The 18558-nt window shown below is 41.3% G+C and overlaps 1 protein-coding gene across 3 annotated transcripts in view; it reads left to right on the top strand.

Annotated features, from left to right (window-relative positions):
* The first annotated feature begins 2741 nt into the window (after positions 1-2741).
* The window catches only part of LOC115374506 (semaphorin-5B-like), an 85525-nt gene continuing 69708 nt past the window's right edge, over positions 2742-18558 (top strand). Inside the window, exons 1-2 of one of the 3 annotated variants that reach the window (XM_030073470.1) lie at positions 2742-2877; positions 16890-16952. The gene's annotated coding sequence lies outside the window, so the exon portion shown is untranslated. Of the gene's footprint in view, positions 2878-6373; positions 6423-16889; positions 16953-18558 lie in introns of those variants that run through there. The other 2 variants (XM_030073480.1, XM_030073488.1) reach the window with 2 other exon arrangements.

Here is an 18558-nt window from a genome sequence, read left to right on the forward strand (position 1 = left end):
TGCATAAAGTGGCATCCAAAGGAAAAAAAATCCTGTGTTACATAGTTCTGCAGTCGTTTATTGGTTTTAACCACTTGCTTCCTACTTCAGGATGAGACTGCGGGGCTATAGGCACAACAGTGGAAAGAGGAATGTTTTTTTTCTTGCAGGTGAGGGCCACGGGCTCGCTCTCAGTGGCACGACAGTGGAAAGATGCCTAATGGGAGGAAGATAGCACCACTACTGACCTACATAACAGCTAGGGGTGAAGTGAAATACTACTTTTTTTTCAAAATGGGTGAACTATTCCTTTAATTTCAAAGCATATCAATGGCTGACACAAAGTTCACATCGTAAAGATTTATGTAGAGTGTGAAACGATGGTAAACTCTACTTCTGCATATGAAACGGGGTGGGTAAAGTGTGCTTAAGTGGCTTTGCCGTCCATGCTCTTGGGTATTCTGGAAACACTATCTGCATCTTACAGCTCAGGCTGACCCTCTTTCCTTTGAGGAGAAGTATTAAATCATCTCCCAACACCGACAGCAGTGTGTACCTTGAAAGAGAATATTTATCATCCTGACGACTTCGGGGACTCCTCTAGTGCAGCACAAGGGCCCCTGGGCTTTCCATGTTGACATATTATATGATAAACTTTATGTCTGATCATAGAAAGACTCGCTTATACCCGGGAGGAGTGGAAAAGGGCTCTCAGTATACATTTTTTTGGAAGGAGTGATGTATTGGAAAAGATAAATTCACCTCAACTCACTTATCCATCTTTTACTGGTGGAGCAGAGCTTTTCATCTTTTTAGGCCCGACATAATTATAATGTAAGTTTGCAGTATATAAAGCCATTTGCAGATGATAAGCGTTCATACTAAGATGTTCATATTAAACTGAATGGGGTGTGAATGGGGGTTAAGTGGTTTTAAATGGGTAGTTTCATGCTAAAGCACAGTCCATTCTGCAAAGTGAACAACCCCCTGCAGATATATTACTGTCATTGATATGAGGGCAGGAAAAAACTCTTTTTATAGCTTTCCATAGGGGAGGCAAAGTGGTATAGTAGTGTTTTTTTTTTATTGCTGTAGCTGCTGTTGTTATTTATTCTCTCTGTCCAGTGTGCCACTTTTTAGACAACAGCATCAACTTTTTGGCTCAAGTGTTTTTGAAGGCCAGCAGGCTTGCTCCCAGCTCTCAGCGGCGCATGAGTCAGTGACAGTAATCACTGCTGGCGAATATGCAGCTTTTTTTTTTTTTTTTTTTCTGATCCATCTCTCTGCTGAGTCAGCGCGGCGGACCAGACACTTCATCCCGGTGACAGTCAGCCCAGCTCCGCTACTGGCCGCCTCACTTGTTCCAGCTAATTGAAAATCTTTTTAATTATCATGAGCTCAGGATTTGGCCTTCCTGGCTTTAACTATATGCAAATTATGATCAGTCAATAGCAATGCACTTACATAGTAAAATGTGTTGCAGCTGGCATACTGTTGCACTGAAACAAGTAAAAGAGTGTAAATTGTGGTTTCTAGTGGATGATTGTCAGGTTAAAACACATGAATATGAGCGATATGTTTGCAGAAAAAAACTAATTTAAATTAATTTAGCCTTTTCCCTCTCCTTAATATCCCGTATTTTCAATTACTTCCATTTAAATGTATAATTTTAATATTTATAGATTTCTTGTAATAATTCCAATGGTTATGTTTGCTAATTTTCTTTCTTTTTCTTTTTCTTTTATTGTTTTTGTTGGATTTTTTTCTGGCAAATTTTCATGTACTTTTTTTTTTTTTTAAATTTAGGTTCTCTTGATGGGTTTATCATTGCTGCATGGCCAAGCTTTGTTAAATTTTAGTGGAGATCCTGAAGTTTCCAAAGATCCCAACCATGTGCAGCTGGATTCCAAGAAAATCCTTATTAAATGATGCACAAGATATCTAGACACAGGGGACTCATATGGGGGAAATGCTTTTTCAAACTTTGAAGCAACTTAAGGGGAAAATTAATTAATTCAGAGTTTATTTCTAGGATTTTACTGTGTTTTGAGGCTGCAGTGACAAACAGCCATTAGCCATAAGTGGTTTTGCATTACAGCGTTGCATGGCTTTATACGAAACAAGGATAATGCGACATAGGCTAGCAGTTTCTTAGTCATTTCGCCCATTTTTAAAAATGGCTTGATCTAAAAATGTCATTCATTTTCATTACAGATAAAAAAAATCCTTTAGATCCACTATATCCTTTACACTATGAACATTGTGATTTCTTCGTGTCAGTTACAGGCCAACATACTGTATATTAAAGGAGACATTACAAGAAGAGACTGATGAATGTTATTGCAATTATACTGATCGCCTATAGAGGTCGATACAGATTATAAATCACTTAGGCTAATGCCGCTTTAAATCATCTTAATTCTATGAATTTATGCTATAAAGATTTGTCATTGCTAAAGAATGTTCTCTGCATCCCTGTGCACATGTTTCCTTTGGCTTTACCTGCACGTCCACCACACACTGATTTGATTTTAACAGGAATGCAGGCTGTGTGAGCTGGAAAAAAAAAAAAAATCCAAAAATATCCACTCTCAAGTCTCAGATGAAATCATGTTATTTAAAGGGATGTGTGATTTTAGAGCTCCTGCAGATTCTTTACATCCCTCGGTCAGCTCTGGGTTTGTCAACACCCCCTCCAGCCCAAGTTAAGCCTGCCCAGTAACTTCCTACCAACCCTGCACAGCTGTGGGTCTACTGTCCAGAGCGCTGGATAGCAGGAGACTGAGTGTGTGTGAGTGAGAGTGTGTGTGTGTGTGTGTCCCTGCACCGATCCTGACTCTGCAACTTACCAGGCTGCAACTTGAATCACCAGGAATCTCAATGAGCCTCAAGTGAAAGGTAAGTTCTGTTTGGTGCAGTATTTTCTGACTGGGTGTGAAATTTGACGACTCAAAGCAGGGGACTGAAGGTTAACAGCATGCATGAGTGTGTGTGCGTGCGTGTGTGTGCGTGTGTGTGCGTTCCTATTTAATCTGAACTGTGAAGGCTATTATGAAGATATTTGAAATGTAATTCGAAATTAACACAGTTTGCGCTCTGGGTGTAGCCTGTTGTAATTGTTTATTATCTAAATCACATATCAATATTAGGGCAAACAGTGTTAAACATTTATTTGGACTATATAAATTAAGCCATATCGCCGCCAGCACATTTTTCTCACTCTTCCCCAGTTTATTTCACCAGTTTCTCCACGTTTCTCCATCAATCATACAACCATATTTTATTCCCATAATCATTATATTCCCGTTACTATCGCGTTGGAATTTTAATCATCATATTATATTCCCATAATCATTATGTTCTCATTACCACACCGTCGGGATTATAATCATTATATTCCACAATCATTGCATTCCCACCGCTACCGAGCTGGGCAGCGGTCACAAAGCGGACCTTTCTGTTTTCTTCCACTGTCTTTAATCTTGTGTGGTGACAGCGTTGCACCGAACTCCGTGCAAAATTATGGCAATTTGATGCCGGCAAATATCCACGCCTCATTAGAAGAGAATAGAAGTCACTAAGGAATCTATTGGATGCAGTCTACTATTCGGCATACGTCTAGTAGACCAAGCGGCAACTACTGCGTTAGTTAAACTTGCTAATTTGGCTATTAAAGGTGCTACCTTCATGGATAAAGTGAGATAACAGTAAACTGCATATTTTTTGAAGGGAGTTTTGTGCGACATTCTCCCCCACACAACTGAAACGCGAGGGTACATAGTTTTGTACAGGTTGTTGCTTTAGTCCTGCGACTGACTTCGTGTTTATTTTAGTGTGTTTTGGTGTGGCTGCGGTCTAGGGTGAGTAAATAAAACTACTGACACCCCCCTTCTTTCTTTATTATTTCAAAAGAAATTAATCTCGTAGGTGCAGTGAACAAACTGGAATTTCCATTTGAAGCACCGGATTGTACTTAACCCTGTCACCGATTCGACCGTCCCGCCAAACTTCATTTAAAAATCTTGTCTTTTAGAGTAAGCCTGCTCTTTCGCAAGGCTACACAGACCTACACAGATCTCAGTGAACGACATAACATCTTTAAGGTCTACGGGTAAATTCGGCATAAATATCCAACCCACAAACCAGCGCTTTGTCACATTAAAACGATGGAAATGTTAACTTTTTGAGCGGATGGACGCTTGCTGCAGCCCAAACACGGTGAGCTTTTTGCAGAGGAAGTTAGGTCGTTACAGTGAGAACCAGTTTAAAAAGAAATAATAATGATAATGCAAATAACACACCATGCTTACATTGAGGTAAAAATGTTTCTTAGGGGTGGAGGATGGAGCATACTTTTTATGGATATGATAAATTAACAGAGTGATGTTTAAATGACCAATGAGGAGCATCAAAAGGTGGAAATGTGACACTAAGAGGGCTTGCAACAGTGAATGTCATATAACTGATTACTTTCCTCTACCCTTCTATCAAGGGTTCAGTTTTCAAAAGGTTGATGCACATGTACACCACTTTCACACCCATTCACTCCATCCTCCTTGTTAATTATTTTTGTATTCAAGGCACTGAAGGCTGTGTGTGTTTTTACTGCTCAATCAGACTATGAGGCTCAAGTACAAGGACTACAGTATGGCCATGTAGTAGCAGCATGTCTAAAAAATGTGTAGTGTGGATCACCGTGAAATTTGCTGTCAGCATTTATGTTGACTCAGGGATGAAACCTGACAATTTTTGTGACCCCATGACCTTCCCCCTTGTCCACCAGCAGGCCTGATGTCGATGTCTCAGTGTTAAAAGTCATTTGGGTTGCACTCAATCTCTTGCCATTAACCACAGTTAGACAGGGCTGCAATACAAGCCTACAATAGATGAAGTTGGTCTAAAAATATGTGTTCTTGTCTACTAGTGTGCTTTTTTCCTGTTTTTTTTTCCCCGTTCTGCTCAGCTCTGCCACTTTATTGGTCTCAATGGAGACTTGTAAAGGTTCAGTCATGCAAATGTAGAGGAGAAATTCACACTCAGAAACCTCTTACACTATTAAATATCATCAATCTGTGATGTTCACCACATCCCAAGAGTTATTCTGTGATGAAGTGTTGCAATTTTGTTTTTTTTTCCTAATGCATTCACTTTCCCTCAACCTGCCTCATGTATTTCTTCATCACTTAAACGATTTCCTATGTTTCCCTGTGTGCCTTTTGGCAATCCCCGAGAGAATCTGCTTGCAAATGGTTGTGCTCGGCTCTGGGTTCATACATAAAGGTGGAGAGAGTTAGAGATAGTGATGAGGTTTTCCAGCTGGGAAGAAGGGACAAAAAAAAAAAAAGAGAAAAGAATGGAGAGGAAAAATGCTGTGATGATGCGCTCGGTAGTTCAAGTACAGGGTGTCGTATTTCAAACACAGCTGATGACAGATCCACAAAGGTGCAGCCTGTGGCCGCAATCTGCTCTATTGAGGCTGCCGTCGGTGGTCAAATTGGTGTCTTTGCCCTTTCTAAGATGGATTTGTCCCTTCTACGCTGCAACATTCAGTCACACCCACAGGCAATTTAGATCCCGCTTCAGTCAACATTACATGTACGTTTTCATTCAGCGGCTAGATAGAAATCCGATTGCCCTTTCCCTGCACTTTCTTTCTCAATATGCTTATTCAGTCCACAGTGACAGCGTACAACAGGTGTCATTTGTACTCAAGCCGTGAGTTTCATCCATATCCGAGTGATGGCAGGGGGTTTTCACCAGCACCCGAACCGCCTAACATTCATTTCCTCCTCAGCTCTGCTCAGGTCAAAACAAAATCACACACAGGGCTGTGGCATTTTGAGGATAGGCTGTAGAGATTACCAAGGTGGCTGGAAGGAACATAACAATTCACACTTTGACAACTTTCGGTCAAAATGCGCCTCAATCCGCCTCCCAATGCAAATGCGTTTACACCTGGGTTTTTTTATGTGGCTATGTGCGATCAGGTTGCTCTCAGTCACGACACATTTTAATGACAGGTGTAAATTGGTTCTTCGGCTCCGTTCACATGAGTGCTAAATAAGGTTGTCGCTCCTCATTTTAGGGCTTAATCAAGTCAAGTTCACACTCAGAGTGACTATTAACGAGAGCAGCAACTAGGAGCAAGCAGGAAAGATGGCAGATCTGTTACCAGTGTGTTTTTCCGATCATGACTGCTGCACTGCTAATAACAAGGGGTGTAAATCACAAGTTTCATCATGATACAACATTACACCGATTCCTTGGACAATGAAGTAGTAGAATGGAGTTCTCCTCCGTTTTGTGGGTGTGTCAGAGGTGTTATCCAATCAGCATCAGCCTGTACTTAAGCCTCTGATTTAAAACACTAGTGCTTCATTATGGCTTCCAAGTTGCTAAATCAGTGTAGCCAATGTTTAAAATGTTACCCATCATTTGAAGAGGTAAAAGCAGGTTTTTCATATTTTATCTCGTTCTGGTGTTGTTTGTACGTGGCGTGCGATTGGTCAGTTGATCTGTCTTTTCACTGAAGTGCGAAATATTTCCACGGTACGGATTTATTTCCTGAGAGGAGTGTAGCTGTTATTATTAGCCGTTATCCGCACGAGCATTATTTGCATGTTTAGGAAGGTGGTGTGCTTGGATGGAAATTGTGACACAGTCATGCCTTTGGATTTCAAAATAAAAGCATATCGGCAAGTTGTTGATATGGATCGATATTTTTGCTTAGTATTGATTATATTGGATGGTTGATCGTTAGAATGATATATTAACCCAGATCAATGGATTGTTACACCTCTACTAATAGCTAGAAATGCTCTCAGAAGAGTGCAGACCTCTGCTGAGGATGCAGTTCACTGAGGAGTGATTTAACAGATTCAACCAACTTTAACCAGTTTTGACGCTGTTCTGCAGTGTCCTGGTTGGTGGAAAATGCTTGCAGGGAGAAAAGCCTTTTGAAGTGTTTGTCAGGCCAGAAATATCTCCTTTAAATGAAAGCATGTGTGTGTGTGTGTGTGTGTGGGGGGGGGGGGGGGGGGGTAATTTAGAAGTATGAGTTTATCCCCATGCTTGCATGAAGATGCGGCACAAGCCGGAATTGGTTTCAGCTTCACCTGTCCTGGGCTGCTGCTGTTCAGTCCCAACCAGCCAATCAGGCGCAGCTTTGTGAGTGAGGTCGGCCTGACTCCTGCATCAGGTTGTATAGACGAGTGTTCCCCAACCCAGTCGTCCAGGACCGCCTGTCCTGCAGGTTTTGGTTTCAGCTCTGCTCTTGCACACCTGATCCATTTAAGGCCCACGCATCTTCCTGCATGCCGTGTTCAGGTAGATCTGCTTCAGCCAATCAGCATGAAGCTCTTAAATGGATCAGGTGTGAAAGAGCAGAGCTGAAATCAAAACCTGCAGGGCAGTCGGTCCTTGAGGACTGGGTTGTAAATCATTCTTGATAAAACACGGGCTGCCAGTTAACAATCACCGCACCCCATTTATTTATTTACTGCCATTTTAATGTCAAAGAAGATATAAATTGCAGCTTAAATTTGTCGTTTACTCGCACCTCATTTAATTTAGCTTGAAAAACACTTGGCTTGCATCTGTGCGCGCCTCCAAAATAGTATTCATTATTTAAATCCTTAAACCGGACGCATGATTCGGTCACCCCCAGACCTCAGCTTGAGCCGCTCACCTTCCACCGTTTCGCTTGAGGTCAGACTGAAGTGGAAAACACAAGGGGAAATGGATGAAGAGAGAACAAGGAAGTGCAGTGTGGAGGGGGCTGATGGATGGGTGGCTCGGTGTCACGCTTTGCACCACGCACACAGCCCGGCATTCAGAGGACAGACTGTGTGTGTGTGTGTGTGTGTGTATGTGTGTGTGTGGTTAACCTTTATTTATCTGGGGAATATCAACTGAGCTCCATGTTTTTTTTCCCCTCTATATTCACACAGGGAGCTGCCCAATACAGCTGCTATTGGTGGCCTCTGAGCAACATCTGGGGTGTCACTAATTCACTTTCCACATGCACTTTTCCCCCCAGATGGCCCAGGGACTCAAACCAGCAACCTTCCAGGCACAAACCTGCTTCTGTAACCTTAGACTACCACTGGCCGCCTGTGTTTACCTGCTATCGGCATGTGTGTGTGTGTGTGTGACCCCTGTAAGTGTGACTTTATTGCTCCAGTAGAAAGGTAAACTGCGCCTGTGGGTTTCGCTCTCTTTTTTTTTTTTTTAAAGCAACACAGCCAGGCTTGTTTAAAACAGGCAAGCTGAATGTTTGAAGTATTAAAAGTCAACATTTCTGCGGAGTGCGCAGTCCCCTGGCTCACAGTGGAGTGCTATGTGGCAAGACAAGGCATCTATTGAGGACTATGGGAGGTGTTGGGTGGGGTGGGTTGGTAGTTAACCAGCCCAGAGCCCCGGTCAACTGGTTGTGGATTATGGAAATCTTGTTGGAGATGAATCCTGCTGGCAGGGCATCACTCAGTAAAATGACTTTATACTTGATTCTGCTGCACAGTTGCAATAGATAACAATGTCTTTAGCTTTATAACTGAGGCAATGGCAGGAATAGGGTTCACTCTTTCATATATGCATAGATTTTCATACATGTATCTATGAATGTGTGCAAAAATCATTATGAAGACTGTTGAGTGAAACAGTGTTCAGCTTTAGAAAGAGTTAGAATCATTTGAACCCTTTTTAAAAAATAATACAAAGGTGAATAAACAACTCCCGCCTGGTTCTTAAAATGTTATTGTAATGCCGCCTCTTTTGACACATTGCAGACACACTGTTAAATGGTTCTTTACAGCGCCGTAAAGGGTCCGCGTAGAACCTTTATAGCATGGCGATACGTGGAAAAGCTGAAAGTGAAGACGGTTTAGAAAGAGCAGGCTTGTGAGTGGACCTGCACGGATCCCAGTTCACATCCCGGGACCTGCTGGGAGAATGTGGGAGGGGACAGTAACACTGTCCGTTCCCTTGACAAGCACAAGGTCAAGGTGTATACATCTCTGTGTTTGAGGTATATGTGATGGATTTGATGTATTGATGTTGTGTTTTGGGATTATGTGGAAACGCGTTTTCTGATGCAGGACAGTTCCATCATATTGCATATGTATAGCATGGTATTGTATCATATTGTAATATATGGCATTGTGTCATATCATATTGTATGGCACTGAATTATATTGTATGATATTGAATCGTATCGTATCGTATGGTATTGAATTGCATTGCATAGCACTTAATCATATCGTATGGCATTGAAACTTATTGTATGGTGTTGAACTGTATTGTACGATATTGAATTGTATGCCATTGAATCGTATTGCATAGCACTGAATCATATTGTATGGCACTGAATCTTATTGTATGGCATTGAATCTTATCGTATGGCATTGAATCATATCGTATGGCATTGTATTGTATGGGATTTTATTTTATCGTTTGGGATCGTGTGGTGTCATTTGGCATTGAATCTTATGGTGTGGCATTGAATCATATTGTATGATAATGAATCGTATTGTATCTCATCGAATTGTATTGCATAGCACTGAATCATATAGTATGGCATTGAATCACATCGTATGGCATTGAATCTTATCGTATGGCATTGAATCATATCGTATGGCATTATATGGGATTTTATTTTATCGTTTCGGATCATGTGGTATCATTAGGCATTGAATCTTATGGTGTGGCATTGAATCAAATTGTATGATAATGAATCGTATTATATCTCATCGAATTGTATTGCATAGCACTGAATCATATAGTATGGCATTGAATCACATCGTATGGCATTGAATCTTATCGTATGGCATTGAATCATATCGTATGGCATTGTATTGTATGGGATTTTATTTTATCATTTCGGATCATGTGGTATCATTAGGCATTGAATCTTATGGTGTGGCATTGAATCATATTATATGATAATGAATTGTATTGTATCTCACCGAATTGTATTGCATAGCACTGAATCATATAGTATAGCATTGAATGACATCGGATGGCATTGAATCTTATCGTATGGCATTGAATCACATCGTATGGCACTGATTCTTGTATTGTATGGCATTGTATCATATCGTATCATATGGCTTTGTATCTTATTGTATTGTATGGTATGGCATTGTGTCATATTGCGTTGAATCATATGGCATTGTGTCGTATCGAGACATATTGTATCATAAAGTACAATTAAAGCAGCTTGAAGCAAGTGGCTGCCTAAAATATTTCAGGGGAAACAGCGTTCTGTGTCAGGGCCAGGCGCTGACAGGATGACAGTCGGCTGGCATCGTCTCTGCATTGCTTCCTGTGCGATCGCTTGTCACTCCATTAGGCGAACACGGCTGCCGACAAACCAGAAAAATGGGAAGTGGTTCTGTATAGAGCTAATTCATAGGGCTAATTTAAACCAACAAAGAAAAAGAAAAATGTTAAATCATCGTTTTGCAAACTCCGAAATGGCCCTTTACAGCGACATAGCGTCTGTTTGGAGCCAGTTGAGCGTGGTGCTATAGAGAACCTTTTTAAAAGAGTTCTTTACTGCACCATACAAGCCTGGAAAGCCATTTTGTGCTGCTAAAAAGAACCGTCATACAGAGCTGGTTTCTTTTCTGTAGTTGTTAGTCATCTGGCTGCTCTGAGTTTTAATATGGAAATCAAGATGTCTATCCTAAATCCACCTCTCGTACAAACCTGTGTAAGATTTCCAAAGTCATGCTATAAAATAGAAGTTATATCCATTTCTTATAGCTGACAGCGTGTTGGCCTTCTCGTAGGCCCCGAAAATCTGTTATCTTTCTTTGGCCCTGCTTTGGCCCTCGCTGAACGTTTGCCTGCATCCGTCTCCGCCTGCAATCTTTTATCTTTAGCAGTGACAGGAGGGCTGTAAAAACAGACTTGGGGAAAGGTGGAGGGGTGCAAGGTGGAGGAATCCTTAAGTTTGCGCAGGCAGAGGTCCGCTGTCCTCTTGGGGGTTTGGTAGTCCGCTGCGGTGAGTGGCTGAGAAAGATGAATGTCCTGGTCTGTAAAGATTAGGGACGAGGCAGGGCAGCGCTATCCGTCTCTTACGCTCCGCTGGGCACACGGGAGGCAAACAATCCTCACTTTTTTTCAGTGGAGATGATTTATGGCCACCATTAATTTACATTATGTGTAGCTGAGCAGGAGGTCACCCCTTCACCTTCGCCGATCTCCTTTCTTTGATTGGCACCCAAATCCACAGCCACGCCTGACTGACTGGCAGGAGGAGCGTGCCTCTCCGTGCAAGGACCACAACTTGGTTGATGCGTGAAAGTCGGCAGCTACAAAGTTTTGAACGCGCAAATTATTTTTTCTCTTGTACTGCCGTCTGTAATATTTCATAATGAGTTAGGAAGAATAGCTTGTGAGTAAATTAAATTAAAAGTAAATAAAAAACTTCTTTTAACAGAATTTAACTTGTCTTGAATGTCTGAAGTTTTTAATCGCATGCCTTACAAGGACTCTTCAGAATGCTTAATGCTTTGCAAACATAATTGTGGTTGTTTATAGCACAGCAACATTTGATTTAATCCAGTGAAGAAGTGAAGTGCTCTAAGGTGCTGGAAAAGCTTGAAAATTCACCTTGAAAATGCTTGAAAAGTGCTTGAATTTGATTTAGGAAAAGGTGCATGAACCCTGGAAAAACCCATTTCTATTTGCATGGAGTTGATTTGCATCTCAAAAAAGCAAAAAGGAGATGAAAACGTCTGTTTCAAACTCTCAGTCCTGACTTTCCATTCAGTGCCTCCCAATTGAATCTGCTTTTATTAAAACAAAACTATATAAACTTATGGAAAAACTTGAGGGCTGATGACTTTTTTGGCTGGCAAGCTTTGTCAGCCAACACATGAAGTTTCCATAGTCACTCAGTCGTAAAGGAAGTTAACACAATTTGGTGATGTGATGATCATGTTGCTCAAAGGTAGTCTTCATTTTAACGAGATTCCCACCGTGGCCTTTATGTGAAATTCCATGACTTTTCTAAGACTCTCTAGTAATAAATCAGAGTACTTCCATTGCCTAAAAACATTATAAGTGACCTGTTTATGATCCCAGATATTCCCCGACATGCCTGGAGACTTTCCCCGGCTCTCCTCTCAAAATTCCAGGAATTCCATGACCACCGGGAAGTCTGTGTTCAGGGTCGCTGTCGTCACACCGTCATCTAGCTGTCCAGCGAATGATTTGACCTTTTTTTTCTGCAGGTCACCACAGGAAACTCTGGAGAGCAGATCGGAGTTGTTTGAATAGGTAAACCAATGTTTGTCAGAGTTAACAGCGTTTACTATTGACTTTGTCTCTTGATTAATTTGCACCTTAGTGACTGTAATTTGGCTCGACCAACAGGAGACACCAGGCTCACAGGTTCAGGATTACTCTGAGGCGCAGCTCTGGAAACATTGGCCCTCCTGTGATCAAGTTGTACACAGTTAATCTGAAAAAATTAGCCGAACAGTCTAATTCAGCCCACTAAATGAATCTGGGCTGCTTCCAGTGCATGAGTAGTGTTTGATTTATAGGCCATATTATCTGAAGTGTCATGAAAGCTGCTTTCAGTGTGTAATTTCACAAGCTCTCACTCTGGACAAAGCTGATCTACAGCAAAGCTTCCCTAAAGTTTTGTTAAATGATCTGGAGAAAAATCTCAAATGACTGTAAATAATGATCATATCTACATCTGCAATGTTATGTAATGCGGAATCACAGAACTACAACGCTGATTTCTGTTAACCAAAATGCTGTTTTATTAGAAGTGAAGTGACGTAATGGTAACTGTGCTGCTAAGCCCGACGCTGTCTGCTCTGTCTGCCGTTATCGCAGTGTCTATATCTCTTGCGTTTACTTTTATAAACCCAAACCAAACTTCACTATCAGGCTTCAGCACAGAGAAGATGGAAGGAGCGCTAACTTTCTGTTGGAAGTAAACTTACAGATAAAGAAATAAAGGGTCTCTGTGACATCTGACTGGTTAAAAAAAAAAAAAAAAAACTTGACAAATAAGAAAGAGCTAAAGCCGTCAACTTGCTTTTGTTTAACTTCATTTTCAGAGCTCAGCATGTCGAGCGTGTACCACACATAGTATTTAGACAAACTCAGCCGCTGTGACTTGAGTTTGAATTGAAACCCTTCCCCATCCCCTCTCTCTGCCCTGACTTCATTTCTGATTCTGATTCGTTCCTGTATCTCTCGACTGTGCCTTTCTAATTCAGCAGAAAGACCAAAAAACAACTTTTTGTCTCATAAAACAGATAATAGTTGCAGTAAATCAAAACGCCAAAAAGTAATAACATACCAAAGCCACAATATAAATTTGAATTTAGCTAAGTTACCATCAAGCTGCTACCAAAAGGTACATTGAATCTCAAGTTGAATGCATATTGTATAACTGTTCCCCAGTACTCATGTGGCTAAAGACTGTAAACTCTGGAGTCTGTTGAAATATCAGGAAAGACAAATCAGGCGTATCTCAAACTTCCTCAAAAAATTAAACCGGCATTTTATCCAGATCTGTAGCCACGAAGCAGAGATAGATGCTCTTAAATCATTAAACACAGGTACATAGGCATTTCTGGGGATAATATTTTTGCGTATCGAGGAGGGCTCGTCAGTCTGTCCATCCATTCAACACTTCGTGATATTTAATGAGCACATCCATGTTCCCTGGAGGATGAACCCTGGCGGTATTCTCAGGACATCTACCCCAAAATGTCCATTTGCACATAAGACATCACAGAATGTAGTCTTTGGGTTGCCATGATTGCACCCCATGACCCGTCCTCTATCACTGCCCTGTATGTTGCGTACATGTTTGACATACATACAACATACAGACGGGCCAAAAAAGAAAGGAGTAAAAAAAAATGTCTTTGTAAGGTTTTGGGCCACCACAAACTGCCAGAACAGCCTCAGTGCACCTCGGCATAGACTCTCCAAGTGTCTGGGACTCTACTGGAGGAATGGCACAATGGCATTTTAGGGCCAATATAGGTAAAAAAAAAAAAAAAAAATTGAGATAAATTTATGAGAAGAAACCTGGATATTCTCCGAGATTAAAGTGGTAAATTTACCAGAAAAAATCTCACAAATTTATAAGAAAAAACTCGACTAAAGAGTTTTTTTCTTGTAAATTTGTGGCCATAATCTCAGAAGTTTTTCCCCAGCTCCATTTTTTTTTTCACTAAAATGGCCCTAATGTGCCATCACAGAATGGAGCTCCATTCCTGCAAAAAGGAAAAAAAAAAAAGTGATATGCTCTGATGAGCCATTCACCCCCCATCTTGTTTTTGTGCCTTTTCGCAAGTTGCTCATGTTGATTTAGCTCATTCAAGTCAGTTGACGCCGTACATAGCCAAGTATGTAAAAGTCAGCTTTATTAACAATAAAAGAAATGTGAACAGAAGTGGAAAGAAGAATCTGGATTTGGATTTTAGATTTGGTCTGTCTAAAAATGTGTGGTCTGGATTGAAATCTATGACGAGTGATTGAACTTAGGCCTGGGTGAGCATCTGTTGTGGTGCTGTGCAGAGACAATCTTGGGCAGGCGAAATGGACTGGAGTCATTCAGACATACCTAAAAATCGCTCCACTCAAATTGGTCTGAACATTATCAAAATGGGACACTCTGCAGAAATGGTACCAATCAGCCATGGTGTCCATTTTTCTTTTCTCTCTTCCTCCATTATTGGCAAATGGTTTTCCTTCATATCTGCTGAACCCACCTTGATTCGGCTGAAAATACACAGTATGGCTAAACTCTACACAACATTTCTCGATGGTCAAAGAATGCATTAGTGCCTCAGAAAGTATCATAAACCATCCGGACAGTCATTTAAGGACTAAATCAGTGAAACGGAGATGATAAAAACAAAGAAATAATCATTTTGACAGAGCTGAGAACCTCGCCATTTCATTATCTGTTACAGTCAGGCATATGCCGGTGTCCTCACTTCACCCGATATAGGCTCGGCTTTATGTGGGAAAATATTCTGTATCAGTTCTGCAGCGGTAAGCAACTATGACATCTAAACAACTTGAGTATTTTAATAATTGCTGCCTTGAACAGAGTGTCCTGCAACTAATGAGAATCAGATATTTACCCCAAGGCACTGAACTGAGCAGCTTTTTTTTTCTCCCATGAAGGGTGGGGAACAAGGCACTGGCCTCATATATCACTTCAGATGATCATTTTGATTATTTTTTTCGTAGACTTTTTGCATTAATTGACAGTTAAGGGTCCGAGATTGGTCTTTCGATGCCGTCGTGGAAGCCCGGCGGCTATTGGCTGAAGCCCCGCCCAGCTGGCCCAGCAGCTATGCAGAAATCTGAACTTAACATGAACCCATTGCAGGGGACAGCTGTAATGACCGAACCAGCGTACATGCAGCATCATCGTCAGCTTTAGTTTGGTTGGTAAAGACAAACCGGGACAAGACCGAATTCTTGATGTGGCATTTGGAGCATGCATGTCGGAGCAATAGGCCGACCGTTTTGGAAAAACTCCATTTTCATGGGTAGAAACTGTCGGCTTCGTGTGGATTAAAGTCTAAAACAAAAAAAAGGATGCATTTCCCAATTGCCACCATCCTAGTGGTCCATCCATCCATTTTCCATTCCCATTTATTCCTTTTTAGAGTGAAGCTGGATTGGGTAAACTGCAAGGAAAGGTGACTGGTCCATTATAGGGCCTCTTAATTTATGCAGAATTATTTATGCACCTCTTTTCATTGATTTTCCATATGATAAACTGTAAACAATAACACACTGTTATCACATTTCAGTTGTGGAACCCAGTGGGATCTCAGTTTGCGTCGTGTTGAAGCAAGACAATCATTATTTTTTTCTCTGATGAAAGCGATATCTCTATCAATGCACAGGAACAAGAACGCTGCATTTACTCAGTTTTAGATTCTTTTACCCCGATAACAGAAGCCAGGTTTCTTATTTCCATGGCGTTTCTGAAAGCAGAATCCTGCCGTACATGGCACGAGTCCACATGGTGGTGAAATCTCCTCATTAGCTGCTCCGTGCTCCCCTGGGCCGCTAATCCACAATACTGGATTTGTATCTCCCCATTCACTTCCATAGGAAAGCAGCTCCCAAAATAACACTTTTAGCGCATAAACGAGCGGGAACAAAGCAGATTATGCCACTATGAAAAAAAAAAAAAAAAAAAAAAAAAAACAGTACCATTGCACTGCCAAGTAGAGCTTGGAATTATTATTTTATAGGGAAATTACTTGAGATAGACTTTGACTTCAAGCAAAGTCATATTTTAGGAAGATATCTTTACTTTTACTTAAGTGAGAGAGTTTTTACAGCACTGCAGCGAGGAGAGCTAAGGAAAAAAAATAATTAGGATGCTGCTCATTACCACTTTAACCCGTATCCTGATCAAAACCTCAATAATAATATTGACCTTAAAACCAACTGAGGGACACGCAAAACACATTACTTGGTGAAATGTCATTCCTCCATTCCTCTGAAGGGCTGTCACTCTGCTTCTTATAAGGACAGAAGTACACACACACACACACACACACACACACACACACACACACAGGGCTGGCATTCCCCTCTCCATTCAGAAAGTTAACGGTTTGTTTTTTTCAGGCAGGAATGCTTTGCAGCTTGCTTTACCCACCCACTCCCCACCTCATCACACACACACACACACACACACACAAACACACACACCCCTTTACTCCTCCCCACCACCACCACCAACACCCCAGACTCCCTTCACACACTCTGCTCGGCATGCCAGTGTGTGTCGATGTGTAACAAGCTCTCTCTCTCTCTCTCTCTCTCTCCCCCTCTCTCTGTCTCTCTCTCTCTCTCTTTTCTCTTATCCCTCTTTTCTGATCTACTATGTGAAGTGTCGGGATCGGAGCCACTCGTCCGTCTCCAGCTTCGCGGTTTGGTTTGGTGATGGTGAACTAGTAAGTTCCACCGGGATTATTTTCTCGTGTGTTTGGTCACTGTTGGCCAGAGTGCATGTGTGTGCGTGTGTGTGTATGTGTGTGTGTGTGTGTGTGTGTGAGTGTGTGTGTATGTATCCCATGTGCAGGTTAGCTGTCTCAGTGCAATTACTTATTCTTTTGTGTCCTCCTTTCTGCCTGTTGTGCTCTCTGTCTCCCTTACTTTCCATGTCTGTGTTCCTGTCTGTCTCTCTCTCCCCGGCCAGACAGTTTCTCCTTTAATGAGCCATAACCCTCCATCCCTCCTTCCTCCCTGTCTCCCCTCTTTCTACTGTTGTCCTCAGACTCCATCCCTCCATCTCTGACCCTGTAGATGACATGTAACATGGACGGGCATCTGTCAACATGTCAGTTTGCCCATGAGGATGAATATCTCCCTGTGTTTTTCTTGGGGTGGTTCAGCCTCTGTGTGCTGGATATTCCCTTTGTTCTGTCTGTGTAAAGCATGAGTGCTGAAATCAGCACGGGGAGGGGAAAACAGAGGGCAGACGCAAGGAAATCGGAAAGGGGTAAAGGTCTGGATCAATAGCCTCATTGTGGATTCCAAAGTTATGTCTGAATGCATGTTTTTTTTTTTTTTTTCAGTCAATCAAATAAATGAAAAATCAACCCTCTGGCAACTGCCAAACGCTGATTGTCACTTGAGGCGATGTTTAAAACTTACTTTGTCAAGGAAATTGGCCAGTCAGTCTGATGCTGACACTTTCTGAGTTGGATCTGGTCGATAACAAATATTTTGCACTGATATTCTCCTAGAAATTGCAGTTGTTCAGTGTCTTCCCCGTCAGTTATTCTGGGTGAAAATTGCAAATTGTACTGGTAAACAATGCAAAAACAATGTTGTGTAGAGCCAAAGACACACAGAATATAAAATGAGAGGGAAGTTTGTGCTCACAAATGGAAGAAAAACCTTGTCAATCAGTTCATTTTTTAAAAAATCCTGCATATGATCAATAAAATGGTGTAACTTTGCATTTTAATATTTTAGTTTACCCATTTTTCTTTGAGCCTACATGCTCTCTTTCCATCTAGATATCTTTTAAGGGTAGAAAATCTTTCTGAACAGCATTTAGACCTCAGAACATTAAACCATATTAATGCATACATGTGTTGAAACTGATCACACTTTGCATTAGGTTGCTCAGGTTAACTGGGCTGACTTCTCTCAAGCTGCAACTCAGCGTGTGGTTAAAAACAGAATCCTAAAATTGTATAGTTTGCCCCAAATTTGCATTTATCAGCAACACTGTAACAGCAAAACGACACTTTAAAAAGCGACTCAACACCAGCGTTAAAGTCCTGCTGCACTGCCCTCTAGGGGTTGAAACTATCAGTGATGCATCCGCAGGTACTTTGCTATGGACTGCTACCAAAAATATGACTGAGAGCTTCAACCCCTAGACGGCAGTGCAGCAAATGGTTCCTGCCTTGTGTGATGTAGTGTTTAGTCACCCTTTGAAGAGTGACTCAACATTAAATCACACCAGGCTGCTTTTTTTAATGCCTTTTTAAATTTTTATCTTAAATACAAACTGGTTTAAGCAACAATCATAAAAAAAAAATATGT

Source organism: Myripristis murdjan, chromosome 2 (genome assembly GCF_902150065.1).
Source record: "Myripristis murdjan chromosome 2, fMyrMur1.1, whole genome shotgun sequence".
Taxonomy (NCBI): domain Eukaryota; kingdom Metazoa; phylum Chordata; class Actinopteri; order Holocentriformes; family Holocentridae; genus Myripristis; species Myripristis murdjan.